This window comes from Diabrotica undecimpunctata, unplaced genomic scaffold (assembly GCF_040954645.1).
Source record: "Diabrotica undecimpunctata isolate CICGRU unplaced genomic scaffold, icDiaUnde3 ctg00000964.1, whole genome shotgun sequence".
NCBI classification, from domain to species: Eukaryota; Metazoa; Arthropoda; class Insecta; order Coleoptera; family Chrysomelidae; genus Diabrotica; species Diabrotica undecimpunctata.
Window position 1 is genome coordinate 17501 of NW_027312034.1, and position 10000 is coordinate 27500.

Sequence of the window (10000 nt, forward strand, 5' to 3'; positions counted from 1 at the left end):
CGACTAATAAGTAGGAGTCGAAAGGTGAAGAGTGTATGTGTGTGGGTGCGTGTGTGCGTATGTGCGTGTTTGTGTGTGTGTGAGTGTATGTGTGTGTGCGTGTGTGCGTGCGTGTGTGCGTGTGTGTGTGTGAGTGTGTGTGTGTATGTATGTGTGTGTCCGTTCGGCTTGCAGAGATAAGAACACGGCCGTGGCAAGAAGTCCCTGCCTGTCGTAAGAGGAGAATAATGGGTAGGAGTCGAGAGGTGAAGAGTGTGTGCTTGTGCGTGTGCGTGTGCGTGTGTGTGTGTGTGCGTGTGTGTGTGTGTCCGTTCGTCTTGCAAAGATAAGAACACGGCCGTGGCAAAAAGTCCCTGCCTGTCGTAAGAGGAGAATAATGGGTAGGAGTCGAGAGGTGAAGAGTGTATGTGTGTGTGTGTGCGTGTGTGCGTACGTGTGTGAGTGTGTGTGTGAATGTGTGTGTGTCAGTGTGTGTGTGTCCGTGCGGCTCGCAGAGATTAGAATATGGCCGAGGCAATAAGTCCATGCCTGTCGTAAGATGCGACTAATGGGTAGGAGTCGAGAGATGAAGAGTGTATTTGTGTGTGTGTGCGTGTGTGCGTGTGTGTGTGTGAGTGTGTGTGTGTCCGTTCGGCTCGCAGAGATAAGAACACGGCCGTGGCAAGAAGTCCCTGCCTGTCGTAAGGGGCGACTAATGAATAGGAGTCGAGAGGTGAAGAGTGTATGTGTCTTTGTGTGTGTGCGTGTGTTTGTGCGTGTGTGAGTATGTGTGTGTATGTGTGTGTGTGTGTCCGTTTGGCTTGCAGAGACAAGAACAAGGCCGTGGCAAGAAGTCACTGCCTGTCGTAAGAGGAGAATAATGGGTAGGAGTCGAGAGGTGAAGAGTGTATGTGTGTGTGTGTGCGTGTGTGCATGTGTGGGCGTGTGTGAGTGTATGTGTATGTGTGTGTGTCCGTTTGGCTTGCAGAGATAAGAATACGGCCAAGGCCAGAAGGCCCTGTTTCTTGTAAGGGTCGACTAATAAGTAGGAGTCGAGAGGTGAAGAGTGTATGTGTGTGTGCGTGTTTGCGTGTGTGTGTGCGTGTGTGTGTGCGTGTGTGAGTATGTGTGTGTGTTAGTTTGGCTTGCAGAGATGAGAACACGACCGCGGCAAGAAGGCCCTGCTTATTGTAAGAGGCGACTAAAAGGTAGGAGTCGAGAGGTGAAGAGTGTATGTGTGTGTGCGTGTGTGCGTGTGTGTGTGTTTGTGCGTGTGTGTGTATGAGTGTGTGTGTCCGTTCGGCTTGCAGAAATAAGAATACGGCCGTGGCAAGAAGGCCATGCTTGCTGTAAGGAGCGACTAATTGGTAGGAGTCGAGAGGTGAAGAGTGTATGTGTGTGTGCGTGTGTGCGTGTATGTGTGTTTGTGCGTGTGTGAGTGTGTGTGTATGAGTGTGTGTGTCCGTTCGGCTTGCAGAGATATGAATACGGCCGGGGCAAGAAGTCCCTGCCTCTCGTAAGAGGCGACTAAAAGGTAGGGGTCGAGAGGTGAAGAGTGTATGTGTGTGTGTGTGTGTGTGTGTGTGTGTGTGTGTGTGTGTGAGTGTGTGCGTGTGTGTGTGTGAGTGTGTGTGTGTCCGTTCGGCTCGCAGAGATAAGAACACGGCCGTGGCAAGAAGTCCCTGAATGTCGTAAGAGGCGACTAATGGGTAGGAGTCGAGAGGTGAAGCGTGTATGTGTGTGTATATGTGTGTGCGAGTGTGTGTGTGTGTGTCCGTTTGGCTCGCAGAGATAAGAACACGTCCGTAGCAAGAAGGCCCTGCCTGTCGTAAGAGGCGACTAATGGATAGGAGTCGAGAGGTGGAGAGTGTGTGCGTGTACGTGTGCGTGCGTGTTTAAGTGTGTGTGTATGTGAGTGTGTGAGTGTGTGTGAGTGTGTGTGTGTGCGGACGGCTCGCAGAGATAAGAACACAGCCGTGGCAAGAAGGCCCTGCCTGTCGTAAGAGGCGAGTAATAAGTAGGAGTCGAGAGGTGAAGAGTGTATGTGTGTGTGTGCGTGTGTGCGTGTGTGTTTGCGTGTGTGAGTATGTGTGTGTGTTAGTTCGGCTTGCAGAAATAAGAACGCGACCGAGGTAAGAAGCCCCTGCCTATCGTAAGAGGCGACTAATAGGTAGGAGTCGAGAGGTGAAGAGTGTATGTTTGTGTGCGTGTGTGCGTGTGTGTGTGCGTGTGTGAGTATGTGTGTGTCCGTTCGGCTTGCAGTGATAAGAACACGGCCAAGGCAAGAAGGCCCTGCCTATCGTAAGAGGCGACTAATAGGTAGGAGTCGAGAGGTGAAGAGTGGGCGACTAATAAGTAGGAGTCGAGAGGTGAAGAGTGTATGTGTGTGGGTGCGTGTGTGCGTGTGTGTGTGCGTCTGTGAGTATGGGTGTGTGTCCGTTCGGCTTGCAGAGATAAGAACACGACCGTGGCAAGAAGTCCCTGCCTTTCGAAAGAGAAGAATAATGGGTAGGAGTCGAGAGGTGAAGAGTGTATATGTGTGTGTGCGCGTGTGTGCGTGCGTGTGTGTGTGTGTTCTTGTATGTGTGTGTGTGAGTGTGTGTGTGTCCGGTCGGCTCGCAGAGATAAGAACATGGCCGTGGCAGGAAGGCCCTGCCTGTCGTAAGAGGCGACTAATGGGTAGGAGTCGAGAGGTGAAGAGTGTATGTGTGTGTGTGCGTGTGTGCGTGTGTGTGTGCGTGTGTGAGTGTGTGTGTATGTGTGTGTGTCCGTCTGGCTTGCAGAGGTAAGAATACGGCTGTGGCAAGAAGACCCTGCCAGTTGTAAGGGGCGACTAATAGGTAGGAGTCGAGAGGTGAAGAGTGTATGTGTGTGTGTGCGTGTGTGTGTGCGTGTGTGAGTATGTGTGTGTGTCCGTTCGGCTTGCAGAGATAAGAACACGGCCGTGGCAAGAAGTCCCTGCCTGTCGTAAGAGGAGAATAATGGGTAGGAGTCGAGAGGTGAAGAGTGTATGTGTGTGTGTTTGTGTGTTCGTGTGTGCGTGTGTGGGCTTGTGTGAGTGTGTGTGTATGTGTGTGTGTCCGTTTGGCTTGCAGAGATAAGAATACGGCCGAGGCCAGAAGGCCCTGCCTCTTGTAAGGGTCGACTAATAAGTAGGAGTCGAGAGGTGAAGAGTGTATCTGTGTGTGTGCGTGTGTGCGTGTGTGTGTGCGTGTGTGTGCGCGTGTGTGAGTATGTGTGTGTGTTAGTTAGGCTTGCAGAGATGAGAACACGACCGCGGCAAGAAGGCCCTGCTTATCGTAAGAGGCGACTAAAAGGTAGGAGTCGAGAGGTGAAGAGTGTATGTGTGTGTGCGTGTGTGCGTGTGTGTGTGTTTGTGCGTGTGTGAGTGTGTGTGTATGAGTGTGTGTGTCCGTACGGCTTGCAGAGATAAGAATACGGCCGTGGCAAGAAGGCCATGCTTGCTGTAAGGAGCGACTAATTGGTAGGAGTCGAGAGGTGAAGAGTGTATGTGTGTGTGTGCGTGTGTGCGTGTGTGTGTGCGTGTGTGTGCGCGTGTGTGAGTATGTGTGTGTGTTAGTTAGGCTTGCAGAGATGAGAACACGACCGCGGCAAGAAGGCCCTGCTTATCGTAAGAGGCGACTAAAAGGTAGGAGTCGAGAGGTGAAGAGTGTATGTGTGTGTGCGTGTGTGCGTGTATGTGTGTTTGTGCGTGTGTGAGTGTGTGTGTATGAGTGTGTGTGTCCGTTCGGCTTGCAGAGATATGAATACGGCCGGGGCAAGAAGGCCCTGCCTCTCGTAAGAGGCGACTAATGGATAGGAGTCGAGAGTTGGAGAGTGTGTGCGCGTGCGTGTGCGTGTGCGTGGGTGCGTGTGTGTGCGTGTGTGCGTGTGTGTGTGTGAGTGTGTGTGTGTCCGTTCGGCTCGCAGAGATAAGAACACAACCGTGGCAAGAAGTCCCTGAATGTCGTAAGAGGCGACTAATGGGTAGGAGTCGAGAGGTGAAGCGTGTATGTGTGTGTATGTGTGTGTGCGAGTGTGTGTGTGTGTGTGTCCGTTTTGCTTGCAGAGATAAGAACACGTCCGTAGCAAGAAGGCCCTGCCTGTCGTAAGAGGCACTAATGGATAGGAGTCGAGAGGGGGAGAGTATGTGCGTGTACGTGTGCGTGCGTGTTTAAGTGTGTGTGTATGTGAGTGTGTGAGTGTGTGTGAGTGTGTGTGTGTGTGCGGTCGGCTCGCAGAGATAAGAACACAGCCGTGGCAAGAAGGCCCTGCCTGTCGTAAGAGGCGAGTAATAAGTAGGAGTCGAGAGGTGAAGAGTGTATGTGTGTGTGTGCGTGTGTGCGTGTGTGTGTGCGTATGTGAGTATGTGTGTGTGTTAGTTCGGCTTGCAGAAATAAGAACACGACTGAGGCAAGAAGGCCCTGCCTATCGTAAGAGGCGACTAATAGGTAGGAGTCGAGAGGTGAAGAGTGTATGTTTGTGTGCGTGTGTGCGTGTGTGTGTGCGTGTGTGAGTATGTGTGTGTGTCCGTTCATCTTGCAGTGATAAGAATACGGCTGTGGCAAGAAGACCCTGCCAGTTGTAAGGGGCGACTAATAGGTAGGAGTCGAGAGGTGAAGAGTGTATGTGTGTGTGTGCGTGTGTGTGTGCGTGTGTGAGTATGTGTGTGTGTCCGTTCGGCTTGCAGAGATAAGAACACGGCCGTGGCAAGAAGTCCCTGCCTGTCGTAAGAGGAGAATAATGGGTAGGAGTCGAGAGGTGAAGAGTGTATGTGTGTGTGTTTGTGTGTTCGTGTGTGCGTGTGTGGGCTTGTGTGAGTGTGTGTGTATGTGTGTGTGTCCGTTTGGCTTGCAGAGATAAGAATACGGCCGAGGCCAGAAGGCCCTGCCTCTTGTAAGGGTCGACTATTAGGCTTGCAGAGATGAGAACACGACCGCGGCAAGAAGGCCCTGCTTATCGTAAGAGGCGACTAAAAGGTAGGAGTCGAGAGGTGAAGAGTGTATGTGTGTGTGCGTGTGTGCGTGTGTGTGTGTTTGTGCGTGTGTGAGTGTGTGTGTATGAGTGTGTGTGTCCGTACGGCTTGCAGAGATAAGAATACGGCCGTGGCAAGAAGGCCATGCTTGCTGTAAGGAGCGACTAATTGGTAGGAGTCGAGAGGTGAAGAGTGTATGTGTGTGTGTGCGTGTGTGCGTGTGTGTGTGCGTGTGTGTGCGCGTGTGTGAGTATGTGTGTGTGTTAGTTAGGCTTGCAGAGATGAGAACACGACCGCGGCAAGAAGGCCCTGCTTATCGTAAGAGGCGACTAAAAGGTAGGAGTCGAGAGGTGAAGAGTGTATGTGTGTGTGCGTGTGTGCGTGTATGTGTGTTTGTGCGTGTGTGAGTGTGTGTGTATGAGTGTGTGTGTCCGTTCGGCTTGCAGAGATATGAATACGGCCGGGGCAAGAAGGCCCTGCCTCTCGTAAGAGGCGACTAATGGATAGGAGTCGAGAGTTGGAGAGTGTGTGCGCGTGCGTGTGCGTGTGCGTGGGTGCGTGTGTGTGCGTGTGTGCGTGTGTGTGTGTGAGTGTGTGTGTGTCCGTTCGGCTCGCAGAGATAAGAACACAACCGTGGCAAGAAGTCCCTGAATGTCGTAAGAGGCGACTAATGGGTAGGAGTCGAGAGGTGAAGCGTGTATGTGTGTGTATGTGTGTGTGCGAGTGTGTGTGTGTGTGTGTCCGTTTGGCTTGCAGAGATAAGAACACGTCCGTAGCAAGAAGGCCCTGCCTGTCGTAAGAGGCACTAATGGATAGGAGTCGAGAGGGGGAGAGTATGTGCGTGTACGTGTGCGTGCGTGTTTAAGTGTGTGTGTATGTGAGTGTGTGAGTGTGTGTGAGTGTGTGTGTGTGTGCGGTCGGCTCGCAGAGATAAGAACACAGCCGTGGCAAGAAGGCCCTGCCTGTCGTAAGAGGCGAGTAATAAGTAGGAGTCGAGAGGTGAAGAGTGTATGTGTGTGTTTGCGTGTGTGCGTGTGTGTGTGCGTATGTGAGTATGTGTGTGTGTTAGTTCGGCTTGCAGAAATAAGAACACGACTGAGGCAAGAAGGCCCTGCCTATCGTAAGAGGCGACTAATAGGTAGGAGTCGAGAGGTGAAGAGTGTATGTTTGTGTGCGTGTGTGCGTGTGTGTGTGCGTGTGTGAGTATGTGTGTGTGTCCGTTCATCTTGCAGTGATAAGAACACGGCCAAGGCAAGAAGGCCCTGCCTATCGTAAGAGGCGACTAATAGGTAGGAGTCGAGAGGTGAAGAATGTATGTGTGTGTGCGTGTGTGCGTGTTTGTGTGTGTGTGAGTGTATGTGTGTGTGCGTGTGTGTGTGCGTGTGTGTGTGTTTGTGAGTGTGTGTGTATGTATGTGTGTGTGTCCTTTCGGCTCGCAGAGATAAGAAAACAGCCGTGGCAAGAAAGCGATGCAAATCGTACGGGGCGACTAATGGATAGGAGTCGAGAGGCAAAGAGTGGGCGACTAATAAGTAGGAGTCGAGAGGTGAAAAGTGTATGTGTGTGTGCGTGTGTGCGTGTGTGTGTGCGTGTGTGAGTATGTGTGTGTGTTAGTTCGGCTTGCAGAGATAAAAACACGACCGAGGCAAGAAGGCCCTGCCTATCGTAAGAGGTGACTAATAGGTAGGAGTCGAGAGGTGAAAAGTGTATGTTTGTGTGCGTGTGTGCGTGTGTGTGTGCGTGTGTGAGTATGTGTGTGTGTCCGTTCGGCTCGCAGAGGTAAGAACACAGCCGTGGCAAGAAGGCCCTGCCTGTCGTAAGAGGCGAGTAATAAGTAGGGGTCGAGAGGTGAAGAGTGTATGTGTGTGTGTGCGTGTGTGCGTGTGTGTGTGCGTGTGTGAGTATGTGTGTGTGTTAGTTGGGCTTGCAGAAATAAGAACGCGACCGAGGCAAGAAGGCCCTGCCTATCGTAAGAGGCGACTAATAGGTAGGAGTCGAGAGGTGAAGAGTGTATGTTTGTGTGCGTGTGTGCGTGTGTGTGTGCGTGTGTGAGTATGTGTGTGTGTCCGTTCGGCTTGCAGTGATAAGAACACGGCCAAGGCAAGAAGGCCCTGCCTATCGTAAGAGGCGACTAATAGGTAAGAGTCGAGAGGTGAAGAGTGGGCGACTAATAAGTAGGAGTCGAGAGGTGAAGAGTGTATGTGTGTGGGTGCGTGTGTGCGTGTGTGTGTGCGTGTGTGAGTATGTGTGTGTGTCCGTTCGGCTTGCAGAGATAAGAACACGGCCGAGGCAAGAAGGCCCTGCCTGTCGTAAGAGACGACTAATAGGTAGGGGTCGAGAGGTGAAGAATGTATGTGTGTGTGCGTATGTGCGTGTTTGTGTGTGTGTGAGTGTATGTGTGTGTTCGTGTGTGCGTGCGTGTGTGCGTGTGTGTGTGTGAGTGTGTGTGTGTGTATGTGTGTGTCCGTTCGGCTTGCAAAGATAAGAACACGGCCTTCGCAAGAAGTCCTTGCCTGTCGAAAGAGGAGAATAATGGGTAGGAGTCGAGAGGTGAAGAGTGTGTGCGTGTGCGTGTGCGTGTGCGTGTGTTTGTGTGCGTGTGTGTGTGTGTGTCCGTTCGGCTTGCAGAAATAAGAACACGGCCGTGGCAAGAAGTCCCTGCCTGTCGTAAGAGGAGAATAATGGGTAGGAGTCGAGAGGTGAAGAGTGTATGTGTGTGTGTGCGTGTGTGCGTACGTGTGTGAGTGTGTGTGTGAATGTGTGTGTGTGTGTGTGTCAGTGTGTGTGTGTCCGTGCGGCTCGCAGAGATTAGAATACGGCCGAGGCAATATATCCATGCCTGTCGTAAGATGCGAATAATGGGTAGGAGTCGAGAGGTGAAGAGTGTATTTGTGTGTGTGTGCGTGTGTGCGTGTGAGTGCGTGTGTGCGTGTGTGTGAGTGTGTGTGTGTCCGTTCGGCTCGCAGAGATAAAAACACGGCCGTGGCAAGAAGTCCCTGCCTGTCGTAAGAGGCGACTAATGAATAGGAGTCAAGAGGTGAAGAGTTTATGTGTCTTTGTGTGTGTGCGTGTGTTTGTGCGTGTGTGAGTATGTGTGTGTATGTGTGTGTGTGTGTGTCCGTTTGGCTTGCAGAGATAAGAATACGGCCGACGCAAGAAGGCCCTGCCTGTCTTAAGAGGCGACTAATGGATATTAGTCGAGAGGTGGAGAGTGTGTGCGTGTGCATGTACGTGTGCGTGTGTGCGTGTGTGCGTGTGTTTGTGTGTGCGTGTGTGTGTGTGTCCTTTTGGCTCGCAGAGATAAGAACACGGCCGTGGCAAGAAGTCCCTGCCTGTCGTAAGAGGCGACTAATGGGTAGGAGTCGAGAGGTGAAGAGGGTACGTGAGTGTGTGCGTGTGTGGGTGTGTGTGTGTTTGTGCGTGTGTAAGTGTGTGTGTGTATGTTTGTGTGTGTTCATTCGGCTCGCAGAGATTAGAATACGGCCGAGGCAAGAAGGCCATGCCTGTCGTAAGAGGCGACTAATGGGTAGGAGTCGAGAGGTGAAGAGTGTATTTGTGTGTGTGTGTGTGCGTGTATGTGCGTGTGTGCGTGCGTGTGTGTGTGTATGTGTGTGTGTCTGTTTGGCTTGCAGAGATAAGAATACGGCCGAGCCAAGAAGGAGCTCTCTCTCGTAAGGGGCGACTAATAGGTAGGAGTCGAAAGGTGAATAGTGTATGTGTGTGTGTGTGTGCGTGTGTGGGTGTGTGTGTGTTTGTGCGTGTGTAAGTGTGTGTGTATGTATGTGTGTGCACATTTGGCTCGCAGAGATTAGAATACGGCCGAGGCAAGAAGGCCATGCCTGTCGTAAGAGGCAACTAATGGGTAGGAGTCGAGAGGTGAAAAGTGTTTTTGTGTGTGTGCGTGTGTGCGTGCTTGTGTTTGTGAGTGTGTATGTGTCCGTTCGGCTTGCAGAGATAAGAATACGGCAGAGGCAAGAAGGCCCTGCCAGTCGTAAGTGGCGACTAATTGGTAGGAGTCGAAAGGTGAAGAGTGTATGTGTGTGTGCGTGTGTGCGTGTGTGTGTGCGTGTGTGAGTGTGTGTGTCCGGTCGGCTCGCAGTGATAAGAACACGTCCGTGCCAAGAAGGCCCTGCCTGTCGTAAGCGGCGACCAATGCGTAGGAGTCGAGAGGTGAAGAGTGTATGTGTGTAAGTGCGTGTGTGCGTGTGTGTGCGTGTGTAAGTGTGTGTGTGTCCGGTCGGCTCGCAGAGATAAGAACACGGCCGTGGCAAGAAGGCCCTGCCTGTCGTAAGATGCGACTAATGGGTAGGAGTCGAGAGGTTAAGAGTGTATGTGTGTGTGAGTGTGCGTGTGTGTGCGTGTGTGAGTGTGTGTGTGTATTTGTGTGTGTGAGTGTGTGTGTGTCCAGTCGGCTCGCAGGGATAAGAACACGGCCGTGGCAAGAAGGCCCTGCCTTTCGTAAGAGGCGACTAATGGGTAGAAGTCGAGAGGTGAAGAGTGTATGTGTGTGTGAGTGTGCGTATGTGCGTGTGTGTGCGTGTGTGAGTGTGTGTGTGTGTATTTGTGTGTGTGAGCGTGTGTGTCCAGTCGGCTCGCAGAGATAAGAACACGGCCGTCGCAAGAAGGCCCTGCCTGTCGTAAGAGGCGACTAATGGGTAGGTGTCGAGTGGTGAAGAGTGTATATGTGTGTGCATGTGCGTGTGTGTGCGTGTGAGAGTGTGTGTGTATGTGTGTGTGTGTCCGTTCGGCTTGCAGAGATAAGAGCACGACCGAGGCAAGAAGGCCCTGCCTATCGTAAGAGGCGACTAATAGGTAGGAGTCAAGAGGTGAAGAGTGTATGTGTGTGTGTGCATGTGTGCGTGTGTGTGTGAGTATGTGTGTGTGTAAGTGTGTATGTGTGTGTGTATCCCTTCGGCTCGCAGAGATAAGAATACGTCCGTGGCAAGAAGGCCATGCTTGCTGTAAGGAGCGACTAATAGGTAGGAGTCGAGAGGTGAAGCGTGTATGTGTGTGTGTATGTGTGCAAGTGTGTGTGTGTGTGTCCGT